The sequence below is a fragment of the Pan troglodytes genome, chromosome 21, assembly GCF_028858775.2.
Source record: "Pan troglodytes isolate AG18354 chromosome 21, NHGRI_mPanTro3-v2.0_pri, whole genome shotgun sequence".
NCBI classification, from domain to species: Eukaryota; Metazoa; Chordata; class Mammalia; order Primates; family Hominidae; genus Pan; species Pan troglodytes.
This window is the reverse complement of record NC_072419.2, coordinates 64,455,106-64,482,271: the sequence shown is the minus strand read 5'-3', so window position 1 is coordinate 64,482,271 and position 27,166 is coordinate 64,455,106. Positions and strand designations below refer to the sequence as shown.

General features: G+C 49.4%; 1 long non-coding RNA gene across 1 annotated transcript; it reads left to right on the top strand.

Moving 5' to 3' along the window:
* The first annotated feature begins 11,240 nt into the window (after nucleotides 1-11,240).
* On the top strand, nucleotides 11,241-26,583 carry LOC134809150 (uncharacterized). The gene is made up of 3 exons (XR_010154132.1): nucleotides 11,241-11,320; nucleotides 11,456-11,564; nucleotides 26,280-26,583. It is a non-coding gene; the product is annotated as an uncharacterized LOC134809150 (long non-coding RNA).
* The last annotated feature ends 583 nt before the right edge of the window (nucleotides 26,584-27,166 follow it).

Below are 27,166 nucleotides of genomic sequence, written 5' to 3'. Positions count from 1 at the left end.
TTGGTAGTATATGGAACTTGAAACAAAGCAAAATAAACAAAAAGGTAGAATTTGACAGTAATTTTGTAGTCACTGCATTTTAGCTTTTAGCTGTCCATGCACTAAATGAGTATATGTCATTAAATCAAAGTGTGGCCCCCACATGGGCTTTCTCTGCCATTAAGACCTGAGAGGTTCCTGGAACACATTACCCCACATATCGTTTTCGGGAGAGTAAATGGACAAGATCCTTTTCCCAGTGGGCTGGGGAATGAGAAAGGTATGACTGGTCATTAAAAGCCTTAGTCCAAGGATTTTTTTTTTTCCATTAACACAAATGAAATTGTCCTGAAAGCCAAGTTATTATCTCTGGAAGGTGAGGAATTTCAAGTAGGTGTTGGTGAAGAGGTGTGAGTTTTAGCACCTAAGGTGGGAAGTTTGCTAGGAGTCTAGGGGGACGGGGACTTGCTGCCCGTGGACACCTGTGATTCCAGTGGAGGGGTCTTGGCTAACTCCCAGGGCTCCACAACGCCCCAGGGCTACCTCGACTTCCCTGTCATCTGCTGGTTCTCTGGGCCTGGAAACTTTCTTCTCTCCATGTTCACCTAACGTAGTCTTGAAAGGATGTCTCTGAGTTGGAGGCGATTGCTCTGTGTCCTGGCTCCCCTACTTGCAAGCTCAGTGATCTACCTCCTATCTGGGAAACAGATGCCCCTGAATCCATTTACAGCAAATAGCATTTGAATGTATGGGGAGAACTGAAACAGCTTCTCCCTGATTTTCTAAAAAGATCTAAAAACAAAGAGAGATGTAGATGCCAAATGCCTTTACAATGTTTATTTAACTAGTTATATACATATGTTTTGTGAAAGGAAAATAAATCTTGGGGCTGCCAAATCACTAAGCTAAAGGGGAAAGTCAAGCTGGGAGCTGCTTAGGGCAAACCTGTCTCCCATTCTATCCAAAGTCACCTCTGCTCACTGAGATAAACGCATATCTCATCGCCTCCTTTGGAGGGCTCATCAGAAACTCAAAACAACGCAGCTGTGTGTCTCTTATCTACCTATGACCTGGAAGCTTCCTCCCCAATTCCAGTTGTCCCACCTTCGTCTGGTGGTGTCCCACTTTCCTGGACTGAACCAATGTACATCTCACACATTTATTGAAGTCTCCTGTCTCCCTAAAATGTATAGAACCAAGCTGTGCCCCAACCACCTTGGGAACATGTCGTCAGGACCTCCTGAGGCTGTGTCACGGGTACGCATCCTCAACCTTGGCAAAATAAACTTCTAAATTAACTGAGACCTGTCTCAGATCTTCGGGGTTGACAATTTAAAAATCACATGCTAGGCTGGGCACGGTGGCTCACGCCTGTAATCCAGCACTTTGGGAGGCCTAGGTGGGCAGATTATGAGGTCAAGAGATCGAGACCGTCTTGGCCAACATGGTGAAACCCCATCTCTACTAAACATACAAAAATTAGCTGGGTGTGGTGGCGCAGGCCTGTAGTCCCAGCTACTCAGGAGGCTGAGGCAGGAGAATGGCTTGAACCTGGAAGAAGTAGGTTGCAGTGAGCCGAGATTGTGCCACTGCGTTCCAGCCTGGCGATAGACAGAGATTCCGTCTCAAAAAAAAAAAAAAATCACATACTATACAACACGAGATGTGAATCAAAAACATGGCCAGTTCCCTCTGGCGCATCTCATGAGTAAGTTTCATGTCAACTCTTCGGCTGGGCCTCCTCCAGCCTCTTGGTCATCACCAGCCCCTCGATGTCTGAGTGATGCTTTCCACAGCTCAGTGTCTTCACTCCCACCCAAGTTGTGGGACACACAGCACTTTCCAAATTCCCCCCATAGGGCTGTCAATCCCCATTTCATCGTAAGGCACGTTTGCAGCATATTGGGATGGCTCTCCCCATTTGTCCTGTAGGTGTAAGCCAGTGATCTCGCAGTGTAGTCACTTGCTTTATTGCATTTTAAAGAGATTTTAATAGACTCATTACATTAGTTTTCTATTGCAGTGTAACAAATTAGCACAAAATTAGTGGCTTAACACAATAGTTGTTTATTCTCTCCCAGTTCTTAGGTAAGAAGTCTGGGCACAGCTTATCTGGCTTTTCCTCTAGGGTCTCACAAAGTGTCAGTAGAGCTGCGTTCTCATCTGGAGGGAAGACTTTACTCCCAAGCGCCCTCAAGCTGTTGACAGAATCCATTTCCCCGTGGCTGTAGAATTCACTCCAGGGCAGCTTGCTGCTTCTACGAGGCCAGCAGGAAAGAGACAGAGAGAGGGGCAAGAGAGAGGCTCTCACTTCTCACCTTCTTTTAGAGAACTCACCAGAGTGGGTCAGGCCCACAAGGGATAATCTCCCTTTCAAGTAACTTTAAGTCAACCGATTAGGGACCTTAATGATATCTGCAAAATTCCTTCACCTTTGCCATATAATTTAACATAATCACGGGCACGATAGCCCTCACCTCGGTCCATCAGTTAGAAGCAAGTCACAGATTCCATTCCCATTCCAGGGAAAGGGCCATACAAAGGTACTGACATCAGAGGCAGGAATCATGGGCTCACCTTAGCCTTCTGCCTAACACACCTGTTTACAATGAGAAGCAATAATTGCTATGCGAAGATACCTCCAGATAATAACAAAATCAATGGGCTGCTTTCTCCTTTCTTGTTGATGACATCAAGGCAAGCCTCCCAAAGTAGCATTTATTGAAACACCCTTCTCCTTTTTAAGATAATATGCCTTCCTCAAGCACAACTTTGTTGTTAACATATTTTATTTTATTTTTTGGGACAGAATCTCGCTTTATCACTCAGGCTGGAGTGCAGTGGTGCAATCTCAGCTCACTACAACTTCTGCCTCCTGGGTTCAAGCAATTCTCCTGCCTCAGCCTCCTGAGTAGCTGGGACTACAGGTGTGAGCCACCACGCCCGGCTAATTATTGTGTTTTCAGTAGAGATGGGGTTTCACCCTGTTGGCCAGGCTGGTCTCGAGCTCCTGACCTCGGGTGATCTGCCCGCCTCGGTCTCCCAAAGGGTTGGTTGGGATTACAGGCATGAACCACTGCGCCCAGCCATGTTGTTAAAATATTTTGGAGGACATCTGATTTTATGACAAACTTTGTAATGTAAAGGGCTTCAATACCATTTTGTTCCCCTGGGGGATTCAATTTCAGTAGCTTCTCCTCCTCCTACAGAAAAAAGACCAACTCAGGAGAAGCCCAGGAAGGTTGGGGATGTCTGAAAAAAATGGGAGGCTGACTTCTCTTTCCCCAGTTGGACGTTTATTCGGCTCTCTTCCCTTGTGGAGGCGAGAGTGCTGGGGAGAAATGTCCTGGTATGACCACTATCACCACCCCTCGATGCTCATGGTCCTGAGAAAGGGGAATGGAGCTCACTCATCTTGCATGCCCCCAGAGTTGGGTCATGAAAGGTCAGTGGGATCGGGGATTTCACCCTACCAGGAATCCTTGCAGTGCGGCACAGAAGCATGTATGTCGGAGGTGTGGCAAGATGCCACTAGCTGGAATGACTGAAAAACTGTGGGGCTGACCACCATCACCAACATGAGAGTGGGCTGCTCCGGCCTTCCCCTCACCAATGTCACCTGGCTCCAGCGTGGGAAGGATGAGAGAGCGTGGACTAGAGGGGCTGGCCCAAGCGTGGCCGTGCCCCCTTCCACTCTCCCAGAGCCCAGGTTGGCCTTTGCGTGGGAGGAGGGATTTGGACAGGATATTCATTAATTTATTCTGTGCTTACCATGTGCTGGCACAGTTTAAATGAAATACCATTTAGAACCAAATGGGACTCTTATTTTCAAATTTATGTTTTAATCAAAGTCATTACTATGCTTAGAGCCATATATTTCCATAAAGGTTGTTAGGGAAAAAAAAGGTGGTATCCATTGCACCTGCCTGACCAGGGAGATCCCACACTTTGACTTGATTATCTCAGCCATTTTTTTCTTTGCACCTAAACCACATGCTTGGCCTGCTCCGTCTGGATGGAGCAGCTGCAGGCATTGCCCATGGACTTCCTTCCTCAGAAACAAGGGCTTCCCTCTCTTTCCTTACACACGTGCTCGCCACACAAGTCCACCCTCCTTTCTGAGCCATATGACATAAGATAAAGTTGCCTAGATCAATATTCCATGTTTCCAATATTATTACTTTGTAAATGTCCTGGACCATGTCATAAACTACGAAATTCTTGCTTTTCTACCCAGCTTTGTTTTCCCTGGGGTTAATAACTGCAACATTACTTGCTTGCTTAGTTTTTTTATTTTTTTTTTTAAGTGTCCTTCTGATTCATTCAACTTCAACTTTTCACTGGTTACCCAGAGACCTCCACGCTATCCAACACATCAGTGACTCAATAGATCTTTGGCTTCATGAAGAAGTTCCATAACTTTCTGAACTGGTTGCCATCTGCTGTCCAGCCACCCTCTTTTATTTTTATTTTTGTAGAGATGGAGTCTTGCTTTGTAGCCCAGGCTGGTCTTGAACTCCTGGCCTCAAATGATCCTTTCATCTTGGCCTCCCAAAGTGCTGGGATTACAGGCATGAGCCACCGTGTCCGGCCCTCAGACATCCTCTTAGTTCTCCCTTCACCACCTCTTGGATCCCACCCTGCCTGGATGAGGAGCCCTCGTTTTTAGGGCTTTCTTGGGAGATGGGTGGTGAGGGGAGCTGTTGTCCCTGAGGCTGCCCCTTGACACTGACCTTCTCCCTCCTCCATGGCCCCTCTAGACACCCTGTCTCTGGCCCGTACTTCTGCTGGTCTGGGCAGCTTGCCTGGTGGGGTGGCCCGGACCCTCCTCTTGGGGCTCTGAGCAGGTGAGAAGCTTGTGGATTCTGGAGAGATTTGAGACAGAACTGATGAGGATTTGCTTGCCAGAAGGGTGTGGGGTGTGAGATAACTTCTAGTTTCCCAGCCTTAGCATACTTCTATGTGCTGAGCTTGGGAAGAGTGTGGGAAGAGCTGGCTTTAGAGACAGAGGTCAGAGGAGCTGCTGTTGATGCACCACACCTGAGATGCCCACTGCACAGCCGTGCACCAGCTGCTCACCACACCTCACCTAGTTTAATACTCCCCAGCCCAAATACACACACACACATACACACAGGTGCAAACACACACACAGGCATACATGCACACATGCACACATAGGTATGCACACATATGTGGATGCACATGCAGACACATGGGAAGTACAAGGGGGGTGGTCACCTTTGGGATGGCAAACTGAGGCTTGAGAAATCCAGCCTCTCACTCATACTCACACAACAAGCACATCTCAGAGGCAGGATTCCATCCGAGGCCTGTGCTACTCCAAAGCTTCTGCTTTTTGTTGGCTGGAGAAACATGGGTTCCTTAGAATGAGGCGGAATCCGATGGGAAGTGAGAGGTCTTCTCCCTCTTCAGGGAGAGGCAAGACTTGGAGGTGAGGAGGCCTGGGGCTTTGCTTGCCCCAGGGGTGAATGGAGAGGCCTGGGTCCAGGAAGGTGGGGAGGAGGAGGTGGGGAGGAAGAGGTGAAGGGGGCCTGGCCCAAGAGACGGGTAGGTGGGTGTGTCCCTTCTGAGGGGGGGGTTTGTGTGGCAGAGAGCTCCAGGCAGCTGGCCTTCTGTGTCTGAGCCTGATGGGGAGGAGAGAGAGCCCTGGGGGGTGTGAAGCTGGCTCTCCCCAACCCACATAAGTATTGAGCACCCTGTGCCAGGCATTGAGGGCATTGTGGTCAAGGAGGTCGAAAGTCCCCATGGTGATTGTCTGCAGAGACGGCAGCTGCATTCACCTCCTGCAGCTGCTGTAACAAATGGCCACAGTTCAGTGTCTTAAAGCAGCACATATTTTATTTTCTTCCCGTTCTAGAGGCCAGAAGGCCTAAATGGTTTCATGAATGAAATGAAGGTGGCTGCAGGGCTGCATCCCTTCTGGAGGCTCTGGGGGAGAATCGATTCTTTGCCTTTTCTAGCTTCCAAAGGCCACCTGCACTCCTTGGCTTGTGGCCCCTTCTTCCATCTTCCAGGCCAGCAGAGCAGCATCCTCCAGCCTCTCTCTGCTTCCATTGTCACATTGCCTTCTTCCTTCTGTAGTGAGATCTCTCTCTGCCTCCCTCTTGTTAAGACCCTTGAACATTCAGGGCCCAGCTGGATAACCCAGATCATCTCTCCATCTCAAGTTTCTTAAGCACATCTGTGAAGTCTGTTTTGCTACATAAGGTGACATATTCACAGGGAACAGGGATTTGGACCTAGACATTTTGGGGGGCATTATGTAGCCTCCCACAGCTACCAACAATTCCTCCTGTCCCCATGTGTACATGCCACTCTTCCCATTGGAAGAGGAGTCTATTTCCTCTCCCCTTAATTCTGGGCTGGCCTGGGATTTGTCTGACACTACTCCAGTCTTGGGCTAGGCAGTGAGAGGCCTGGTAGCTTCTGCCTTTACTCTTTTGGGTTCTTAGAGGTGGCATGTAAAGAGATCTGACAACTCTGATGGAAAGAGGAATAGTTGGGAGGTCATTGTGGGGCAGGGAGAGAGAGAGGGGTGCCCAGCCAGCCCCCAGTTTTCCAGCCCCGCCAGCCATGACACCAGGCATGAGAGTGAAGCCATCTCGGATCCTTTAGCCCTAGCTGAGTCACCCCAGCTGACACCGTGTGGAGCAGAGATAAGCCATCCCAGCTGAGCCCTGCCCAGGTTTCTGACACACAAAGCATGAGGCTATTGTTTCAAGCCACTAACAGTATAATCATCAGCTTAGGGAGGGTGCTTTGGAGCAGTCACTGGGGAATGGGAGCTGCTACAGGCAGCCTGGGTGTCCCTGGGTGGTCTCAAGGTGGTAATGCACCCTTTCTGAGCCTTGTTTCCCCCGGAGAGGGTGGACTAAAGGCTCTTGAGGGCATTTCAGTATGTTGCCGGCCTCTGGAGTCTCTCTGTGGCTGCCCTGGACTCCCAGGGTGTATGGGTCCCGAGGACTCCAACAATTCCGTTTAAGGTGTTTTGTGCCAGCTCTTAGAGCATTAGCATCTTGGCCAGGTTTCATGAGGAGTAATTCTCTGTGGTCCTTGTATCAGTCAGGATTCAACCAGAGAATAAACAAGTAGGAGGAAGATATTGAGGGATTTATTGGGAGGAGTTGGTTTAGGTGACTGTGGGGCCTGGCCAGGCAAGTCCGGAATCCATGGAGAGATGGTGAGGACAGGTTGGGTCTCTCAAGCACCTCTCAGGCCGCTGTCACAGGAGGAATTTCTTCTTCTGCAGGGAGCCTCAGCCCAGTTCTAAATCCTTTCCACTGATGGATTGGATCAGGTCCACCTGGGACATCCCGGATAGTCTCCTTTACTTGACATCATGGGCTTTAATCACATCTACCAAACACCGTCACAGCAATACCTAGATGAGTGTTCAGGTGAATAAGAGGACTGTGGCTTCACCAGGTTAACAATTCAGATTGCCTTCAAATTGTCCTTCTCAGTCTCCCTTTGAAAATATGACCCCCAAATCCTGGGAGACTGAAGGTGGTGGGAAAAAAATAAATATGATACATATCTGACATGTATGGATATGTATGAGGTACGTCTATGTAAATATACATTTATATGTAAAACATATATATATATATATATATATATATATATATATATATATATAAATAAAACATCGCCCTCCAGCCCAGATAGGCCTGTTAACTCTCCTTTCTTTGGAAATCAACTCTGCATGAATGATTTAGAGATAATTTATGTGTTCCCCTAAGTCACAAGGGTTTGCCCATATAATTAGCAATAATAAATAAAAATAAAATATGGGATTATATGTGGCCATTTATCCATAATAAAGCTGTAATTCCATCTGTGGGGATCATAAACCACTGAGCATGAGTGGGGTGTCCTGGGAGGTTAGCTCCTGTCACCAGAAATGACATGAAATGACAGCTGACCATGTAAAAATGTGACACACCTCGTGTTTGAACGATGCAGCGGCACCTGAGGTTGCAGGGAGCTGGGGCAGCCAAGCCCTCCGAGAAGGACAGGAGGCCCGGGTACCAGCACTCCCGCCACGTCCCCTGGCTTCCTCCTGCAGGCAGTGGGCACAGGCAGGTGGAGACAGCCACTGCAAAGAGCCAAGCTTTCTACGTGCACCATCTCATCTAATCCTTCCAATGAACATGTCAGATGGGCACGGCCATTCCCCCATTTCACAGACTAGGCAACTGAGGCTCAGAGATGTAAGGCCATTTGTTCAAGGCCACAGAGCTCACTATGGGCAGCACAAAGAGTGGGCAGGGCAGTCTGACCAACACCAGTCAGGATTCCCCAGCTAGAGATCATGTCATCAGCACTAACATTGACACAGTGTCTTCCTGGTGCCAAAGACTGTTCATAAGACATGACCAGCTCCCCACTGTAGAAGGGAGGAAATTGAGGCTCAAAGAGTCGATGTCACTTGTCTCAAGGGTCCCAGTAAGTGAGGGTAGAGCTGGCGGGGGTAGAGCTGTCTGTCTGGCAGCTGAGCTCTTAACCATGTGGATAAACGGCTGTCCCTCGCCTGTCCCAGAGAGCAGCTGGCATGTCACAGGGCCCCTGGGAAGCTGAGAAATGGGCCCCAAAGATATCAGGTCCCAATCCCTGGAACCTGTAAATGTGACCTTATTTGGGAAAAAAAGGTATTTTCATGAATGATTAAAACAAGGCTCTTGGGATGGGGAATTTATCCAGCATCATCTGGGTGAGGGCGGATAATCTCCCCTTTTTATTTTCTATATTTTGACCCTAGCAAGCCGTCTAGATGGGCAGTGGAACGCTGCATTCCTCATTCCAGCTAAAGAGGAAAAGATCTCACAAGGAGAAGGGAGTGCCAAGAGAGAGCAAGACCCTACACCCTTCCAAAGATCCCCTATGGTCCAAAGTCCTTTGGCCAGCTCGGTCAGTTCTTTTTGTTTTCCATTGGCAGAGGAAGGACAGGTGAGAGGAGCTGGGGATAGTCGTGAAGCTCCCCAGCCTATTTGAGAGAGCACTGCCTCTGAGCTCCAGCAGTCTCAGCTGGTAAGACCCAGGGGTCCTGTTCTTTTCTGTAGTCCCTTGAAGATGAGGTCCAGCTAAGGTAGAATAAGCAGTCATGCCATCTCAAGTGTCAGAACAGGGAGGCAGAGGGAGATTGGAGTCAGAGGAGGAGAGTTTGATGTGACTACAGAGGCAGGTTTGGGAGTGATGTAGCCACAAGCCACTGCAGGAAAGCCTGGAGCCACCAGAAACTGGAAGAGGCAGAAAGGATCCTACCTTGGAGGCTTTGGAAGGAGCGTGGCCCGGCTGACACCTTGACTGTTGACTTCTGCCTCCAGACTATGAGAGTCAATCTGTGCTGTTTTAAGCCCCCTAGTCTCTGATCATTTGTTATGGCAGCCCAAGGAGACTGATCCAGGGTCAGTGGTGTGTGAGTGAGGCCAACCTGCTCCCCTGCCCCGCTGTCTCTCTCCTGTGTCATCTCCAGGGGTCCCAGGACTCCTTAAAGCATGCTGGTGCCGGACACAGTGGCTCATGCCTATAATCCCAGCACGTTGGGAGGCTGAGGCTGGTGGATCACCTGAGCTCAGGAGTTCGAGACCAGCCTGGCCAACATGGTGAAACCCGTCTCTACTAAAAATACAAAAATTAGCCGGGCGTGGTAGTGGGTGCCCGTAATCCCAGCTACTTGGGAGGCTGAGGCGGGAGAATCACTTGAACCCTGTAGGCGGAGGTTGTAGTGAGCTGAGATCACGCCACTGCACTCCAGCCTAGGCAACAGAGCGAGACTCCATTTCAGGAAAAAAAAAAAAAAAAAAAAAAAAAGCATGCTGGAGGGCACTGTGGCTGCTGTCACAAATTTCAGAGTGTAAGGCAACACAATTGTGCTACCCCACAGCTCTGGAGGTCAGCATCCGTCACAGTCTCCTGGGCTAAAATCCAGGTGCCGGCCAGCTGTGTTCTCCTCGGGAGGCTCTAGCGTAGAATCCGTTTCCTTGCCCGTTCCACCTTCTAGAGGCTGCTGGAAGGAGGGGTGGTGAACCTTGCCTGGTGGGGAGGCCTGAGGAGTTAAGAGATCCAGAGCCCCTGGGGAGAGACCACAGAAAGAAGCAGGAGGGAGGGGCCACGGCTAGGGTGAGGCAGGTGATGCCATCGCCTTGGGTGCAAAATTTAAGGAAATGCTAAAAAAGCACAACTCCCAAAACCCTGTAATCAAGATAGAGGATATTTTAGTGTGACTTTGAAAAAATCAAAATCAATGCAAAAAATTCATGATACACAAAATATTAAAGCTTTTTTTTCTTTTTTCTTTTTTTTTTTTTTTTTGAGACACTGTGTTACTCAGACTGGAGGGCAGTGGCGGCGTGATCACAGCTCACTGCAGCCTTACCTCTCTGGACTCAGGTGATCCTCCTGCTCAGCCTTCTGAGTAGCTGGGACCACAACCGTGGGCCACCACACCTGGCTAATTTTCGTATTTTTTGTAGAGATGGGGTCTCACCATGTTGCCCAGGCTGGTCTCCCACTTCTGGCCTCAAGTGATCCTCCCCGCTCAGCCTCCCAAAGTGCTAGGACTACAAGTGTGGGCCACCTCGACTGGCTTAATATCAAAGCTTTAAATAATGACAGATAAATAACAGCGCTGGGCCTAGCCGTATTGCAGCCCTAGGCAAAAGGACAAATCAGTACTACTGATCCTGACTTCATTTACAATTTTGATATTTTGTTCTTGGATATGCTTGCATTGATTTTGAATTTTCAAAATACGATTTATCTTGAAGAACGATTTTTTGGGCTCCCCCTTGAATTTCCCACCCCATGTCATCCCCTCTCCTGGCTGTGGCGGTGGGGGTGGGGCATCTGGCAATGACCGGCTGACCCGGGAGCCAGGGGTGTGGGCAGTTCCGGGGGCCATCCGCGCGCGGGGGTGTAGACGCTGCGCCGTCCTGCTTCCCCCGAGCCCTGTCCTCTGGGGACAATCCTTTGCAGGAGGTCGTTCATCAGTGTTCCTCAGCCTGCGCCGGGCCGGCCTCCCGCCTTTAAGGCGTGCATTGCTTTTCAGCCTGGCCCCTGTGAGACCCCAGTGCGTGGCCGGGGAGGGCGCTTCACCCACGCGGCGCGGGAGCAGCGCGGAGCAGGCAGCTGAGGTCCCGCCCGGCGCCCGGTTCCTGCAACTCCAGGCGTGGCCAGCAGGGGGCGGCGTGGGCACGCTCGAGGCCCCGCCTGGGACCCGGGGCATTTCCTTCCCTCTTCCACGGCTTTGCCTTCCTGCAAACGACCCTGACCCGGGGCTGTCCCGGGTACTGCTCTTTAACCCCCTGCTGCTCAGGTCCGGCTCCTGGGGAGGGAGGGGCTCTGTGTTCTGGTCTTGCGGGGCAGCAGCGTGCTTTTCTTGGATCTGAATTGGGAAACCATGAGCAGACCCAGGCACTCAGTGTGTGTTGAATGTTCCCTGTATCTCCAGACTCTTCACGCAGCCTAAAAAGACGGCCACGCCTGTAAGTGTCACTTTGCAGATGTAGAAGCAGAGGCTCAGCAGGGCAGATCTCCTCCCGAAGTCCCGGGACCATCAGGTAAAAGGTCGAGTCATACTCAAGTCTCCCTGCTCCACATCTGAACGCATGGCCTCTGTCACCTTGTCTTGTGAACAAGGCTGGTGTGGACCCAGGATGCAGGGTCTCCACTGAACTCCGGGGGGTTGCCGAGGTGGGAGCGTGACCAGGAGCCAGGGTGGAGTGCATGACCCTGCCCCTGGGGCCCCTGTCCTGTTTGTGGCAATGAAGAGTGAGGGAGAAATACGGAGAGAAGAGGAAGCATTTTGTGAATGGCTGCAGCAATATGAGTCTCCACTCCTAGGTCCACCTTCCAGTCTCCAGGGGGAGTCCCTGGAGAGCCTAGAACCTGAATTGTCTGTGTCCCCACCTCCAAGCACAGATCCAACACTGAACAGCACCTGCACTGGTTCTGCCCAGTTCCCTGTACTCACCATTCCAGTCTGGACCCACATGCCAGGAAGCTAAGTTCCCCCAACAGCAGCCCCCAGCCAGTGATGGTGGGAACGGAGGATAAATACCCCAGCTCCCTTGCCCCACAGGTGAGATAACCCTGAGGGTGTCCAGCACCTCTCCTCTGGGGCCCATGTGGCAGCTGGCCTTGATGACACCTTGATTAGCCTCCTCAGTCTCACCTGCCTACTCCTTGGACTTCCTGGGACCACCTCCCCTATAAACTACCTGCCCTCAAATCCTCACTTCAGGCCATGCCTCTGTTAAGCAGAGACCCTTGATACCACTGTGATGGTGGTGATGTTAACATTCATTGGTGCTGTTTGTTGAGCACTTACTGTAGGCAGACGTTGTGGAAAGGGCTTTGTGGGGTGAACTTCATCAAATCCTTGCAACAGCCCCATATTGTGATGAGGAAGCCGGGGAGGTGGTCACGGGGCTGCTAGGATTCGAACCCAAGTCTGGAATGAGGGAGTGAATAAGTGATAGGGGCCTGGATTCCTCCCAGGACAGTGGCTTAAGATGGAAACTAGACATTATGGAATGTGGGCATGTTTGGGGAAGCCAGGAGCACATCCCAAGGCTTTCAAGAGTCACTCCCACAGAGGGCAGGTCACTTTCTCAGTCCCGGCCAAGTCTGGCAGGGGAACCCTACTTTCCTCTTTGTGTGTTTTATGTCTCACTCATTTTCTACAGTAAGTAAATATGCATTACTTTTCATAATTTGAAAAGAAAACCATAAAAAAGTAAGGCTTTCAGATAAGAGCACACTTGGACACGTTAGTTAGGAAAATGTAGCTAAAGGGAGCTGCTGGCAGGATGCTTGGTCAAGGGTGGTTTCTGGGATGAAGATGCAGCCGATGACTGAGAGGCTGATTCGAGTTGATCTGTGGAGAAGCCACACCTCTCAGCCTGCACCCTGTGCGTGGCGCCACATGGTAGTGGTGGCTGAGGCTCGGCGGACTGCCTTGGTGAAGGAGATGAGACCTGTGAGAGCTGCTTAGCGATTTTTGTTGCAAACTGAGGAAGTATCTGGGGTGGATTAGGGCCCAGACTAGGGAGGAAGCTGGGATTGCTGTACTTTCACAGAGGGTTTTCTTTCCCAGGGTATGGGGCCAACACTTGGTCATGGGGCTTTGGTTTCTCCAGGTGTAGGGAAGGACCCTTGGCCCCTCTGCTTCAAGGCAAGCCCGTTGTGTCTGACCCCAGGCAGCAGGGGAGGGTTTGGGCCCACTACCCTGGTGGTCCTCCCCGGGGTGAGGACAGAGGCTTGAGAGTCCCCCACTTGGTGAGGGGGAAGGAGGGAATTCTGGGAGTCAGGAGGGTGACAGGCCCTGGCAGGTGGGGGTCTTGGCTAGTACCTTCCTGCCAGAACAGGATTCCACAAGCCAGACAGATGGGGGAGAAGGTGGGGGTGGGGGAAGACTGACGGCATGTGACAGTGATGGCTGGGTTTTTTGTTGGCGTCTGGCTGGTGACCTTTTGGGGGAATGGATTCAGAAGTGACTGCTATTTGTCAAGGCCCAGTTCAGAGATGCCAGTGGGGGTCACCTCCTCAGGATTAAATGTCAGGGCTCTACTGTTGCTGGAAGTGGGATATACATCCCTGCAGGACACAGGCTGGTTGGGGCTTGGCAGGCTCCTGAGCCCAGGCGTGTCTGCAGAAATGCAGGTGTGCCTACCTCATGTGCTGTAATGTTAATTTGTGACTTGCTCTTGTGTGCGTGTGTGTTTTTCCTTTCTCCTCTTCCCAGAAGGCAGTGGAACTCCTTTATCAGGGTTTTGTGGTATGGAGTGGGGGACTGAAATTGCCCACTCCTGGTTTTTATTTTCAAAAGGAAGATGCCTTGTGGGGGGCATGGCTGAGATAGTGAGAAAAACAGCCACCAAGCTGGGAGGGGGTCCTAGGTCTGGGGGGGCCACAGCCCAGTCTCACAGCTTCCTGGGCAGATGGCAGAGTCTGCATTGGTAGGGCTGCCAGGAATTCCTGCCAGGCTAGACCCTGGATGTCCAGGCCCCTGCTTCTCCAAAGCCCCTCTGCCTCCACCTCTTGGCCTCTGCCCTCAAGAGACCCTTAGGGTCTATGTATATCAAGGGCCTAGGGACCAGAGCCACACCTCAGGGTTTGAAGTAGGCTCAATCACTTTGCTGGTGGCCTTAGGCGAGCCTCATCTGCGATAGGAATGGTGCCCCTCTGTAATCTGCAGTCAGGATTATTTAAACACATAAAGCACTTAGAGCAATGCCTGGCATAAAGGAAGTGCTCAATAAATAGTTGCCCTTGCTGTTCTTGTAAGTGATGACTGACCATTGTGAACTGAGAGTTCGGGGCTTCCCCAAGAGTTTGGCTCCATGCTAGGCCTCTGGGGCTTTGAGAAGGTGCGGGCGTAACAGCAGCCTCCATTTGGCTGGAACTGAATTTCTCATCAGCCCAGTGGCATGGGGGCTGGAGGCGCTTCCAGGGGGTTGGAAGAAAGTGGGGAATGAGTATCTCGAGAGCCCCAGTAAGCCCCAGACTCATGACCCCCTCTCGTAAGAGGCTCCTCAGATTGGGCCTGTGGTCTCCAAGGGTAATGGTGGGGACAGCTGGCATCCACTGCGAGAACCCACCCTGTGAGTCATCTGAGTGGGTCTCCCCAGGGTCTTTTGAAGTCAGCTATGAGACCCCCATTTTATAGGTCAGGGCCCCATCAGGGGCTGCCCAACACTCATGGCTGGAGAGTGGGGGACCAGGGATAGAAGTACGATCACCTCCTTCAGGGCCTCTGCACATTGGACTCAACTGCCCTTATGGGGACACTGACTTCCCAGGGGGGACTTGGGCACAGGGTCTCCGCTGTCAGGACCAGCTCTACTCAGGGCGCAAGCCAAGCCAAGACCTGGTGCCCCAGCCCGGCCTAAGTTAGTGATGGAAGTGAGACCTGAACCCAAGCCAGCTCCCAGCTGGTGACTAACATGGGGACTATCACCACCATCCCCCTTGTCCATCCCGTCACCCGGGGACAGAACAAGTGACCACACCAGGACGCTTCTCTCTGGGACAGATGCTAACCTGCAGTATGGGCATGATCTGGCCCTCTCCTGGGTAGATGGAGCTGTGGCCCCTTCTCAAGTGATGGCTGCTGTTGGAGGAATCCCTATTCCAAGCTCCAAGGCACAGCCCCTATGGTGCGTGCCTGCCGGGGCATAAACTCAGAGTCCATCCATGTCCTCTCCACACTACAGGGAAGACACAGATGAGGCCCTGATCACTCAAGAGGAAACCGTTCACCTGGGATAATGGGATGCAGTGGCTGCGGGTGGCCAGTGTGGACTTGAACCCATGCAGTCCGGTTCTGCCCAGTTGCTCAGCGCACACTAGGGCTGCTGGGGGAGGTGCTCCTGTCCTGGGAATGCAGATTCTCCCTGTGCTGAAGTTCAGAGAAAGAAAAGGAAGGAAAAAGGAAAATCTTCTTCCCTCCCATCCCCTCCTGTTCCCCGTTTCTCGCTCACTCTGTCTTCCTGTCCTTTCAATGTCTTCCTGCCTTTCTTTTCTTTTTCTGCCTGCCTGTCTTTCTGTCTCTCTCTCTCCCTTGTTTTTGCCTCTACTTGTCTGTTTTTCTTTCCCTTCTCCTCTCTTTCTGTCTCTGTCCCTCCCTCCCTCCCTCTTTTCCTTCTCTCCTTTCTCCTCCCACACCCTGGGGCGGGGGATGGAGGTGGGGGCTGTACTTGTGCTCTGAGCCTGCCCGCTGTGGGGACCTGACCTTTTCTGCACTGAGGGGAAAGAATGGGGTAATTAGCTTATATAATCCCCGGCCTGCCTGCTGTTTGCTGTGGATGTGGACAAACTCCATGAAAATGTGGCCTTCTGGGCTGCTGCTGTGGGATCCCTTCAGAGGGCTCGGTATGCTGGCCTGGCTGGGTCCTGGGAGGGGAGCAGGGGCTCTGGAAGGCAACTCTGGGTGCGGTCCTTTCACAGCCTTTCCTGGGCTCCCTCCGAGGTGTCTGTGAACTTGTGGAGGGAGTGAGGGTATGGGGAGGAGCAGCAGCTTCCCCAGGGACTCAATAACACACCAGTGCGTTCAGATTCTTTCCAAAAAATTAGAGGAGCGTGTGCCCTCTGCAATTACGTTTCTTCCCTGATTCTAAGCCTGAGAACAGCTTTGGTCTGGGCTGATGACGTTCCCATCCTCCATTTTCTTTCTCCTGAAAGAAAGGAAGGAGCTTTGTGGTTTCGAACTCTCCTCTCCTCGTGCTGTGAAGGTACAGTGACAAGCTGCACTCACACCCGCTTTAGGAGCTTGGTCTCCAGATGTGCTGGGGTAATTTCTGTTTGCATAAAAAAAGTTATAATAAGCCTTTGAGACCCACGTCTGTACAACATCCCACAAACTCAACTCTCGGGTGTCTTGCAACCTGAAGCCAAGGCCTGGGCCTCTATTTCAAAGGCTTGGCAGGAAATTCAATGTATCTGATGGATTTATGCATTTATTATTTCTTTAAAAACTTCTCTAAAGCCGAAGTAATACAGGACAGTGCATGCGCGATTGTGCAGCCCTAGGAGCGTTCACAAACTGAACACATCTGTGCCGCCGGCATCCAGATTCAGAAACAGGAAGTGACCAGCACAACCCCCTTCATGCCCCTCCCAACCACCACCGCACAACGACCCCACCATCCTGGCTTCTGTAGCATTGATCAGATTTGTCTGTTTCTGCACTTTATATAAATGGAATCATACAGCCTGTTCTCTTTCGTGTCTGGCCCAACATTCTGCAGATTTATTTTTATCTCTGATCCCACCAGAGCAGTTTTCCCGAGGCTGGGAGAGATAAGCAGGTCTCCCGGGTGGGGACTGCCGGCGGAGTGACGACCAGGTGACCCGATGGGCACCGTGGATGATGGAGATCTACCGCGGCAAACCGGTGCCTCAAGGGCCTGTCCTGGCCCTGCACTGTGTTGAATTTCACCCGTGCAGTGGGTAAAATATATTCCAATATGTGTATCAGAAATTGGGAAAAATATGTAAAAGAATAATTTCACGCACATCACCCAGAGTTGACAACAGTCATGTTTTTTTGAGGTGAAATTAACATGACATAAAATGAACCGTTTTAAAGTGCACGATTCAGGGTCCTTTAGCACTTTCACCATGTTATACAGCCATCGCCTCTATCTCTGCGTCTAGCTCCTGTTCGCTGCCCAGCCCCTGACAACGGTGAATCTGCTTTCTGTTCCTAAGGGTTGATTCCTTCTGGATTTGTATCAACTGGACCATGCGATAGGTGACCTTTTGTGTTTTCTGGCCTCTTTTCCGAGCTTATCCACGTTGTAGCGTGTATCACGACTTCATTCCTTTTAGTGGCTTCCAGTCATTTTTGCTTCATGTCATTTTTTTAAGAAAAATAAAGAAATGAAACATTACTGGTAAACTCGATGAGTCTGCTCTTCTAGAGGGTCACTTCTGTTCCCCAGCTTCATCTCTGGGGGAAACAACAGTCATGAAATTTGTCCTTCAGAGTGTTTTTTTGTTTCTTAAATTGGGAATTATATGCCAAGATGAGAATGTGTTTCCATCTTCTTTGGGCCAATCAGAAGGTCAGGCTGTACTGGAGCCCCGCCCCACAGCAGCCATTGGCTGCAGCTTCCTGGCCCCGCCTCTCAGGTGGGCTTGAGTTCTGCCCACGGTCCTGGCCCCACGGCCCCACGGCCCCACGGCCCCACGGCCCCATGCGGCCCAATTCACTTGTCTGCCGCTTCCTTCCCAGCCTCTGAGTTTTAATCCCTAAAGGATTTCACAGTCCAGGGCTCCCCAAACACTTGTCTGTGCCCCACAGCAGCCTCTGCTGAAGTTTCCTCTTTTTGCAGATATATGAAGAAAATAAAGACATCACGTCTTTTCCATCAAGATCTGATTTAAGGGTGAGCCTCTATTCTAAGATACCATTTCTCTACCTTCTCAGTTAAAAATGTTCTTTTTTTTCTTTTCTTTTCTTTTTTTTTTTTTGAGACAGAGTCTTGCTCTGTTGCCCAGGCTGGAGTGCAGTGGCGTGATCCAGGCACACTGAAGCTTCTGCCCCCTGGGTTCAAGCAATTCTCCAGCCTCAGCTTCCCGAGTAGCTGAAATTACAGGTGCACACCACCACGCCCAGCTAATTTTTGTATTTTTAGTAGAGACGGGATTTCATCATGTTGTTCAGGAGAGCTCAAACGATCCGCCCCCCTTGGCCCCCCAAAGTGTTGGGATTACAGGCGTGAGCCCACCTTGCGCGGCCCAAATGTTCTTTTATGAGATAATTGTGACAGTGAATGAATGAGCCTAGGGGTGCTCAAGCTTTTTCTGTAAAGGCCCAAAGTAAATATTTTCAGTTTTACGGGACCCGAAGTATCTGTTGCAGCTACTCAGCACTGTTGTAGCGCCAATAGTAGCCACAGACAATATATACAACAAGCGACAGGCTGTGTGCTGGTAAAGCCTAATTTACAAGAGGTTTTGGGCCGACTGTGGCCGTTGGGCCATCGTTTGTCCGCTGTTGATCTAATAGATGGTAGTGGTGGATATATATTTTTAAGTGTTCTTTACTGGCAAAACCCAAAATTTAGCAATGGTGGAAGTTACTAGTCCCTGTGGTAGATATTACGAGTGCTGATGAAGATTTCCTGTCCCCTTGAAGTTAGGCAAGGTCAGGTGACTTGCTCTGGGCTATGAGATATGAGTAGAAACAACACGTCACCTCCAGGCTGAAGCATTTCCAGGCTGGTGTGCACTGCAAACAACAACAACATCCACCATGGCCCACACTGTCTGCCATCACGGCTGTCTCTACCAGAGGTGTGCATCACAGTGTCACAATGCCTGTTCTTTCACAGAGATGATGGTGCTGGAGGTGGGTGAAGCAGAGAGTTATGCTGAAGGATGGTTGGGGAGGTGGGTGGGGCAGAGGGAGCCGAGACTTGTGCATGGGCTGGGTGGTGAATGAATGCTCTGGTCACTGACTTGCCTGTGAATGTGACGAGGAGCAGAAGTGTGTTGGAGTCGGTGTGGGGCTGGATGGGGCAGGGAGATGCCTGCTGGAATCGAGAGTTTCATTTTTGACATGTCAGGTCTGAGATGCCTTTTAGAGATCCAAGTGGAGAAGTCACAAAAGCAGTTGAAAATATGAGTTTATTTCAGAAATTATCAATTGGAGGCTGCTGGCTTATTGAGTTTAACTTGCATAGTATTTGTTTATTTATTAAATACTATTTATTTATTGAGACAAGGCCTTGCTCTGTTGCCCAGGCACGTGCAATCGCACGATCATAGTTCACTGTAGCCTTGACCTCCCTGGGCTCAGGCGATCCTCCCACTTCAGCCTCCCAAGCAGCTGGGATTACAGGTATGCACCACCACACCCTGCTATTTTTTTGATATTTTTTGTGGAGATGGGGTTTCACTGTGTTGCCCAGCTGGTCTCAAACTCCTGGGTTCAACTGATCCTCCCGCCTCAGCCTCCCAAAGTGTTAGGATTACAGGCATGAGCCACGGCGCCCGGCTTACTAATAATTAAAAACATTAAACATTTCAAAGACATTTTAAAATCGGGAGATTTTACATTTATAAAGTCCAAATTGTTCGGCTTCCTTTGGAAGCTGGAAAGATCTGGCTGTGCTGGCCCCTGCTTCCCCAGGCAGTGACCCGTGGCGCTGAGGGGCAGCTGCCCTCTCAACAGGACATGGGTTCTACAGATGCCATTGTCTCTGCCATGCCCTTCAGGATCCTTGATCGTGAATTTACGTGTCTGTTACCATTTATTGTTTTGTTCAGGATTCAGCTTTCCTTGTAGTAGAGAGAAATCTTGACTCTTTCTCCACACCCATGTCTCCGCTGAATGCTGGAATAAAACAGTGCAAGAGAGGCATATTTTAAAGAAAGGAGAACGGCATATACTTTTTCTTGCACTTGCTGTGTGTTAGAGGATAACCCCTGCCGTAGCAGCCAGCAGATGAATTTGAACTGCTGCCTGGGAGTGCAGCTGCCACCTGGTCTCTGCACCCCCGAGATCGGGATGGGCCCGGCACCATCTTAGTAGTTCTCTGGCTTTCGTTGGTGCAAGTATTGGAATGTGCTTTGTATTTTTGAATAATTATTTTATAAAAATGAGTAGGGAAAACAGGAAATTGCTAAAACCAGAGATGATAAGTAAAGGTGTCTCACACCACTGTTGTCGTAACCACGATGAATGTCATTGTACAACAAGGCGCATCCGTGGCCCATGTGGATGCTCAAGGGAGGCAAATCCAATGGCTTCCTGTTTAGTCTTCAGATTCAGCACCTCTAAAGAACAGGTGTTGAGCTGAAACATGGCACTCACTATTACATCTAAGGCAAGGGGAATGAGGAACTTCGTAAAAATGTTTTCTCTTTATGAGAAGAGAAGCTCCCTAGTGATATATATGGGGATTGCTAAGATTTTAAACACTTAACCTTTGTACATGTTTTTAGGACAGCATTATATTTGAACATTGGAGGTGATTGTAATTTTATCTATCTATCTATCTATATCTATCTATCTACCTACCTACCTACCTACCTACCTACCTACCTACCTATCTATCCATCTTTCTACTTACCTACCTACCCTACTTATCTAATCTATTTATTTATTCTCTAGACAGGGTCTTGCCCTGTTTCCTAAGCTGGTCTCAAATTCCTGAGCTCAAACCATCCTCCTGCCTCAGCCTCTCAAAGTGTTGGGGTTACAGGCATGAGCCATTGCGCCTGGCCTGTAATTTTATTGGAATATGATATTGTGGAGATTCTATGGGACTGTGACTGTCTCAAGGGCTCAATGACCTGACTCCATCACCAGCAGTTTCTTCCTTCTTTTAATAAATGTTGAGCAGCTATTATGGGCTGGGCATTTTCTTAGACACTGTGTATGTAATGGTGAGAAAAGTCAGGCATGATACCTGGAATACCAAGTTGCTAGGGGAGTCAGATATTTGTAAAAATATCACACAAAAATGCAAAAGTTTTAGGTGACAAACTGTTACGAAGGAGTAGTATTTGTTGCTCCAATGGCGTGGAAGGTGTCACAGGGCTGAAAAAGCCGCTCTCAGGAAGGGCTACCAGCTGCCAGCTGGAGATGAGTGGGAGGGTGTTGGTCAAAAGGAGAAGGAACTGTTGTGGGGTCTGGGATTTCATTTTACTTTACATATAAGCTCGTAAGTTAGAGTGCTACTGATTCATGGATGCTGGCAGAAGACACAAGACTCCTGGATCAGAGACAAAGGACTTCATGACTCACAGCACAATAAGTAGCCTGCGCTTCAGCATGTGTGTGCCCTTGCCCTCAAGTCCCATGGACATGGTGGGTTTGTGTTACAGCTGAGGAATGCGGAGCTTGGGAACCAACCATTTCATAGCAAGCAGGAAGAAGGCCTGCTCTTTGTCTGGAGGGAGACATTGCCTTGTCCCTAAAGGATGCTGGCTGCAAACACAGCCCTGAAAAAGGGCCCCAGGTGAAGAGCAGTCAGGGACTCGCATCCTTGGCACCTGTGGTGGATTTGCTTTTAGTTTTTTATTGCTGCTGTAATAAATTACCACAAATTCAGGGGCTTGAGACAGCACCCATTGATCATCTCACAGCTCCGTGGGTCAGAAATCCAGATGGACCTTGCTGTTCTCTGCTTAGGGTCTTACTAGGCCACAATCAAGGTGTGAGCTGGCTTGACTTCTTAGCTGGAGTCTCTAGGGGAGAGCCCACTTCTCTCCCATTAAGGTGTTTGGCAGAATACAGCTCTGGTGACTGCAGGATTGAGGCCCTGTTTCCTTGCTGGTTGTTGGCCAGGGGTGTTTTCAGCTTCCTGAGGCTGTGCTGCCTCCTCATGAGCTCTGCTCCAGCCTCAAAGTATCAATGACAGGTCACGCCCCTCTCATGCTTCAATGTCTCTGACTTCCCTTTCTGCCACCAGCCGGAGAAAACGCTCCACTCTTAAGAGCTCATAGGATGACACCGGGTGATTGCACTTGGATAATCCAGGCTCATCTCCCTGTCTTAAGGTCAAAGATGCCATAGACCCTAACATAACCATGGCAATGACATCTCCCCATAGTCACAGTTTCTGGGGACAATGATGTGGAATCCTGGGTGTGCAGTGGGGACACTTTTAGAACTCTACCTCCCACGCCTGGCAAGAGGTGTAGGTGTGTGAGAGATCCCTGCAGGACAAAGGTGAGCTCTGGGCAGAGGGAGCAGCCTATGCCACGTCTGTGGGTGGTTCGCTGTGAGCTTGTGCGATGCGCACATGGTCCTCTGGTGGCTCTGGAGTCATGCAGGGTAGGACTTGAGGTCTGGCTCCCCTGCTGTGTGACACTGGGCAAGTCACTTCACCTCATATAGCTTCTGTTTCTCCCCCTCAGATGGGGGCTTATACAGGATGGAGGATGCAGGGTTGCTGTGAAGGTGGAATGAGTTTAGCACAGTATCTGGCTGCTGGGAGCAGCCTGCTGGTCTGCAGATACAGGATGGACCACCCTCCCCACAAAACCTTGTCCAATGCAGACAGGTATGGGACACACACCGAGAGGTAGGAAAAGTTGATAACTTGCATCATGAGGCTTCCAGGGGAGAGCAGAGCAGATTTCCCAGCAGGTTTGAAAACGGCTGGAGAGTGCAAGGAAAGGAGGCCGGTTGGGGTTTTTATGGGGCCTGGGGTGGGCCTGGAGGATGGCTGGAACGGCCCCCTCATGCCAAAGGGAAGAGCACCTGGGCTTTCTTACCAGCTTCCCCAAATGGGGGGCAGATGGACAGATTTAAAAGGAGTCAGCAGGCAGACATCAAAAAGTAGGGTCAGACTCTTTAATACACTGACATTTGGTAGGACCCAATAAATGTGAGCCATTGTTTTTGTACCCTCTTCCTCAGTGGCCGTCCAGCACCAGCCCAGGTTCAGCCCTGGCCATGCACCCCTCCTGCTGGGCACCCTACGTCCAGGCCTCTGGTGGGGCCGGCCCTTCCCCATAGCACCATGCTTCCCACGGCACGAGTGGCTCCTCCTTCACTCCTGGGTCAACACTGCCTTTGTATTCTCAAAGGACAGTTATAGTCACACATCGAGAAGCAAGATTTACTTCCTAATTAAAAGGGAGCTTTCTGAACAGTAAATCGATCAATCATAGCCATGCACAAACACTCAGACAACAGTTGCTTACACTTGTGTTTAATTTCTCAGGGGGAGCAAGCAGCTCTCTCTGGGTGCCGGGGATTCCAGGTCTGTGGCTTACCCAAGAGCCCTCGTTTGAATTTCATCTAATCAGAATCATTACCCACCCATGAAGAACACAGCTTATTAGCCACACGATCATCTCCTAAAACTAAGGCCCTGTCAGGTCACCTCATAGTCATGCAATTAGGCTCAGCAAGCATAAAATCCAGAATTGTTTTGGGACCCATTTTTAAAGTTTAAATGAATGGCCCCAGAAAGGTATTAAATATTATTTTTTTCAGTGGGTATGAGAGAAGTTTAATTTATTTTGTGTTATTTTGAAGGAGCACCCAGCTTTCTCTTGAGCCCTGGCAACGGCCAGATTTAAACATGGATAGGTGCTGAAATAAATGTAGTTCACTTAATTGAAAAGCCTGCTGACGGCCTAACTCTATGGGCGGTAGAATCATGTTCATTAACAACAACAACAAGAGCAGCAGCAGTAAAAGTAGCACCAGCCAGTCTTTGTTGAACCTCTTGGCCACGCCAGATGTTTCAGCAGGTACTTTATCACCAGCGTCTCATTTGATCTTCACCCTGTTTCTGAAGAATCTCTTGCTTTGCTGCAAGAGATGAAACTAACATTGTGTCTGCACATCTGCTCTCTGCCAAGCCCTTTCCCCACGCATCCTTCTGTCACCCCCATGGGTCCCCATGTCACAGCTGGGGAAAGCAGAAGTCTGAGAAGTCCAACCACCTGCCCAAGGCCACACCCCTGGAGTGGGGAGTGTCGGGATTTGAACGCAGACCAGCCCGGCTCCTGAGTCTCCTCCTCCCACCTGTTCTCCTGCCTCTCCTTTTCCGCTGATTCAAGAGAAGGCCTTTCCAGCCCTTGGTGGGCCTCTACAAATAGTTTTTAGGTGATAACTTGGGACTAGGGATTGTGGATTATTTTTCTGGCTCTGTCCCCAAACTAAAAATGACAAATGTCACCTGGAAGGCTGATCCAGCTTCTGTAATTTTTTGAAACTTAAATAATTTTTACTGATACCTATGAGTGAAAATCGGGTCCTCATACATTGGTGGATCATGGTCTTCTCAGTCCCTTGTTCTGGGAACATCTCCATTGAGCATCTCATGCTATTGCAGGTGGCTTCATCAGAGAGAGTGAGATTGTGAGAGAGAGAGAGAAAGTGGTGGAGAGAGAGAGAAGGAAAAGGAGAGAGAGAAAGAGAAAGAGACAGAGAGAAAGAGAGAGAGGAGCAAGCTGGCAAGATGAAAGTCAGTCTTTCGTAACCTAATCTGGGAAGTGACAACCTATCACTTTTGACATATTCTATTCATAGAAAGGAATCACTACATCCCACCCACCCTCAAGGGGCAAGGACTACCCAAGGGTGTGAATATCAGGAGGTGACGATGCTAGGGCCATCTCAGAGGCTGCCTGCCACATTGGCCAAAGTGAATTGAAGCGATCTGATAATTACAACCACACATGAGGTCGTGAAAACTTCATTTTCAGGTTCTATAGCGGGCTTGTTTTGTTAACTGTCTTTACCATGCAGCTTCCATTCCCCCTACTTTTGGGAACCACCTTCAGATTTCCATCTGGGAGATGTCTTCCTCTGGTTCGACTTACGTGCCCTGTGCGCTGTGGCCTACTCCATCTCAGGGGTGGAGCCAAGGACTAAGCCAATCAGTGCACTTCATTTCTTGGGCCACACTGATGGGTTCAGGAAGGGATATGTCACCCAATTAGAGTCAATGAGACTTTTGTTGGGAATCCTGGGAAACAGCCTCTGGACGTTCTTCCTGTTCTACTTGATGCTAAAAGCAAGAGAAGTGGGGAGCTGCTGCACCTTTGTGACCACGAGGCATGTGAAGTTCCGGTGGATGTTGCACTGCCTCCTACTACAGAGTCACGACGCAGCGTGGGAAGGGGTTGGCTTGTTTGGCCCAAGGGAGATAAAGCCATGATTTACTCAGGAATGAGGATACGATACATTTCTGGCCAATGACACCCTCCAGAGGAGTTGCAGGGATGAGTGGGAAACCTTTCCCTCTTTCTATTGCCAGAGGTGAACAAGAAAGCATGTGGCCTGGGCCGCTGATGGTGCCCATCCGACAGCCAGGAAGAAAGCCAGCCTTTGACGAGGCTGGCATTGGGAGTGGCATGGCTGAGAGAGGTGGTTAAAAGCGTGCAAATCCTTGCTGAATTTAAGTTACTAGACTAGCCCTGGTGCTCTGCCTACCTGGGGACCTCCTGTCTGTGATCTAAGAAATAGCCTTGTCATTTCAACAATGCTGAGCCATGTTACTTGCAGCTGAAAGCAGTCAGATAGACCAAACTGAAGGAAATTGGAGCAGAAAAACCCTGGGTCTTGGTGATATTGCTTGAATCCCTGATCAAGCTGTGCCTGAAACCAGACCTACTTTTGAGTTTTCCAGTTACATGAGTCAAAACATTCCTTTTGTACTTAGACTAGGGATTGAGTTTCTTCCTCTTACAATCAAGAGAGTCCTGATCCAAGTTCATAACGAAAGGCAGATCCAAAAGAACCAACCTTACAATATTTTCTGTTGATGGCAACATTTTATGTCCAAAATCTCTTATCAGTTTCGAATTCTAAAAAGCTCTAAAACCTAGAAATATTCTTATTAGTTTGACACCAAGATTCATTTGTTGGCAGAACCTGAACCAAACTCATATGTGGCTCCTTTGAGTCTTTATTTCATTGAGTGTGAATATTCCTCACTTTTGTTATAAAATATTAATAGATTTCATTTCAAGGGGCTGCCTCAGACCTTGCTAGAGGGGTTACATATAATATATAGCATATGCAGTTTCTCAAATACACAAAATTATAAATTCCCCAACAATCTGGTCCCAGGCTTTGGGTACTGAAAACCCAGAGTCCATCATGACAGTGATACTCAGGTGAGGGTCGATGTGTAAGGGAAGAGTTGTGTTTTCCAGTAATTTTATTTTTTAGTTGATCATGTCATTTTCTTCTAACCCAAATTTAAGAGTTTCTAATTTGTCTTGGGCTGAAATGTGCTTGTGACAGAATCCATTCCGAGTCTCCAACCTAATTATGTTTTGCATCATTTCAGAGATGGTTCATTTTGACCGAGGCCCGTCTGGTGGTTCGTTGCTGTGATGTATTTCGGCATCGTCGACGCAGGTTCACCAGCCTCATCTCGACCTTGGAAATGTTGCGGGATTTTACAGTATGTGGTGACATTTATGGGCCCATTTGGACACCCACAAAGAGGTTGATTTCCATAGATTAAATGTCAAGTTTGAAGCCATCCAGGGTAATTGAATCCTTGAATGTTGTCCACTTCGATTCTCAGCTGGGGCTGTTGACTGGACATTTGTGCTCTGTTACAAACTCATGAGTGCAGCCCAAATTGCTTAATGCCAAAAGGTCATTCTGTGAGTCCAGGGGGAGGGTGTCGGTAGGGAGGACCATGGCATTGGAGTTTGATACCTGCAGAAATGTTGCCTTGTTTTTATTTCTTTAAATGCAAGCACATATGTGGTTAGTTGGTGAATACATTACTGGGGACAGAAGAAAAAAAACCCCACCAACTAAGACTTCCTAGATGTCAGTTAGTTTAAAATATCTAACCATCTATGTATTGTCAAGAGCGAAAGGCTAAAAAAAACTTCACTGTAATGTTTTAAGTAGGAATAGTTTTAAAGGGCATTAAACACATATACATAAACTTGGCATGAGCGTCATTTAAATTGAAGGGTAGCAAAAAAGCATCAAATAATTTCTGAGATATTGAAAGATATTCACCTGCTGATTGTCCAGAGAACATGTGTGTCTTCAGACTTTGGATCTGAGTGTCTTGAATTTTTGTCCTCACAAGGAACTGGAGTTAAATGGATCCAATACGGGTACGCCCACACCCATTTCCTCCACTGGTATGCTGTGGCCAGGAGGCGCGGGCCAGCCTCAGAGGCCTTCCTCACTGGGATTTCTGGCTTT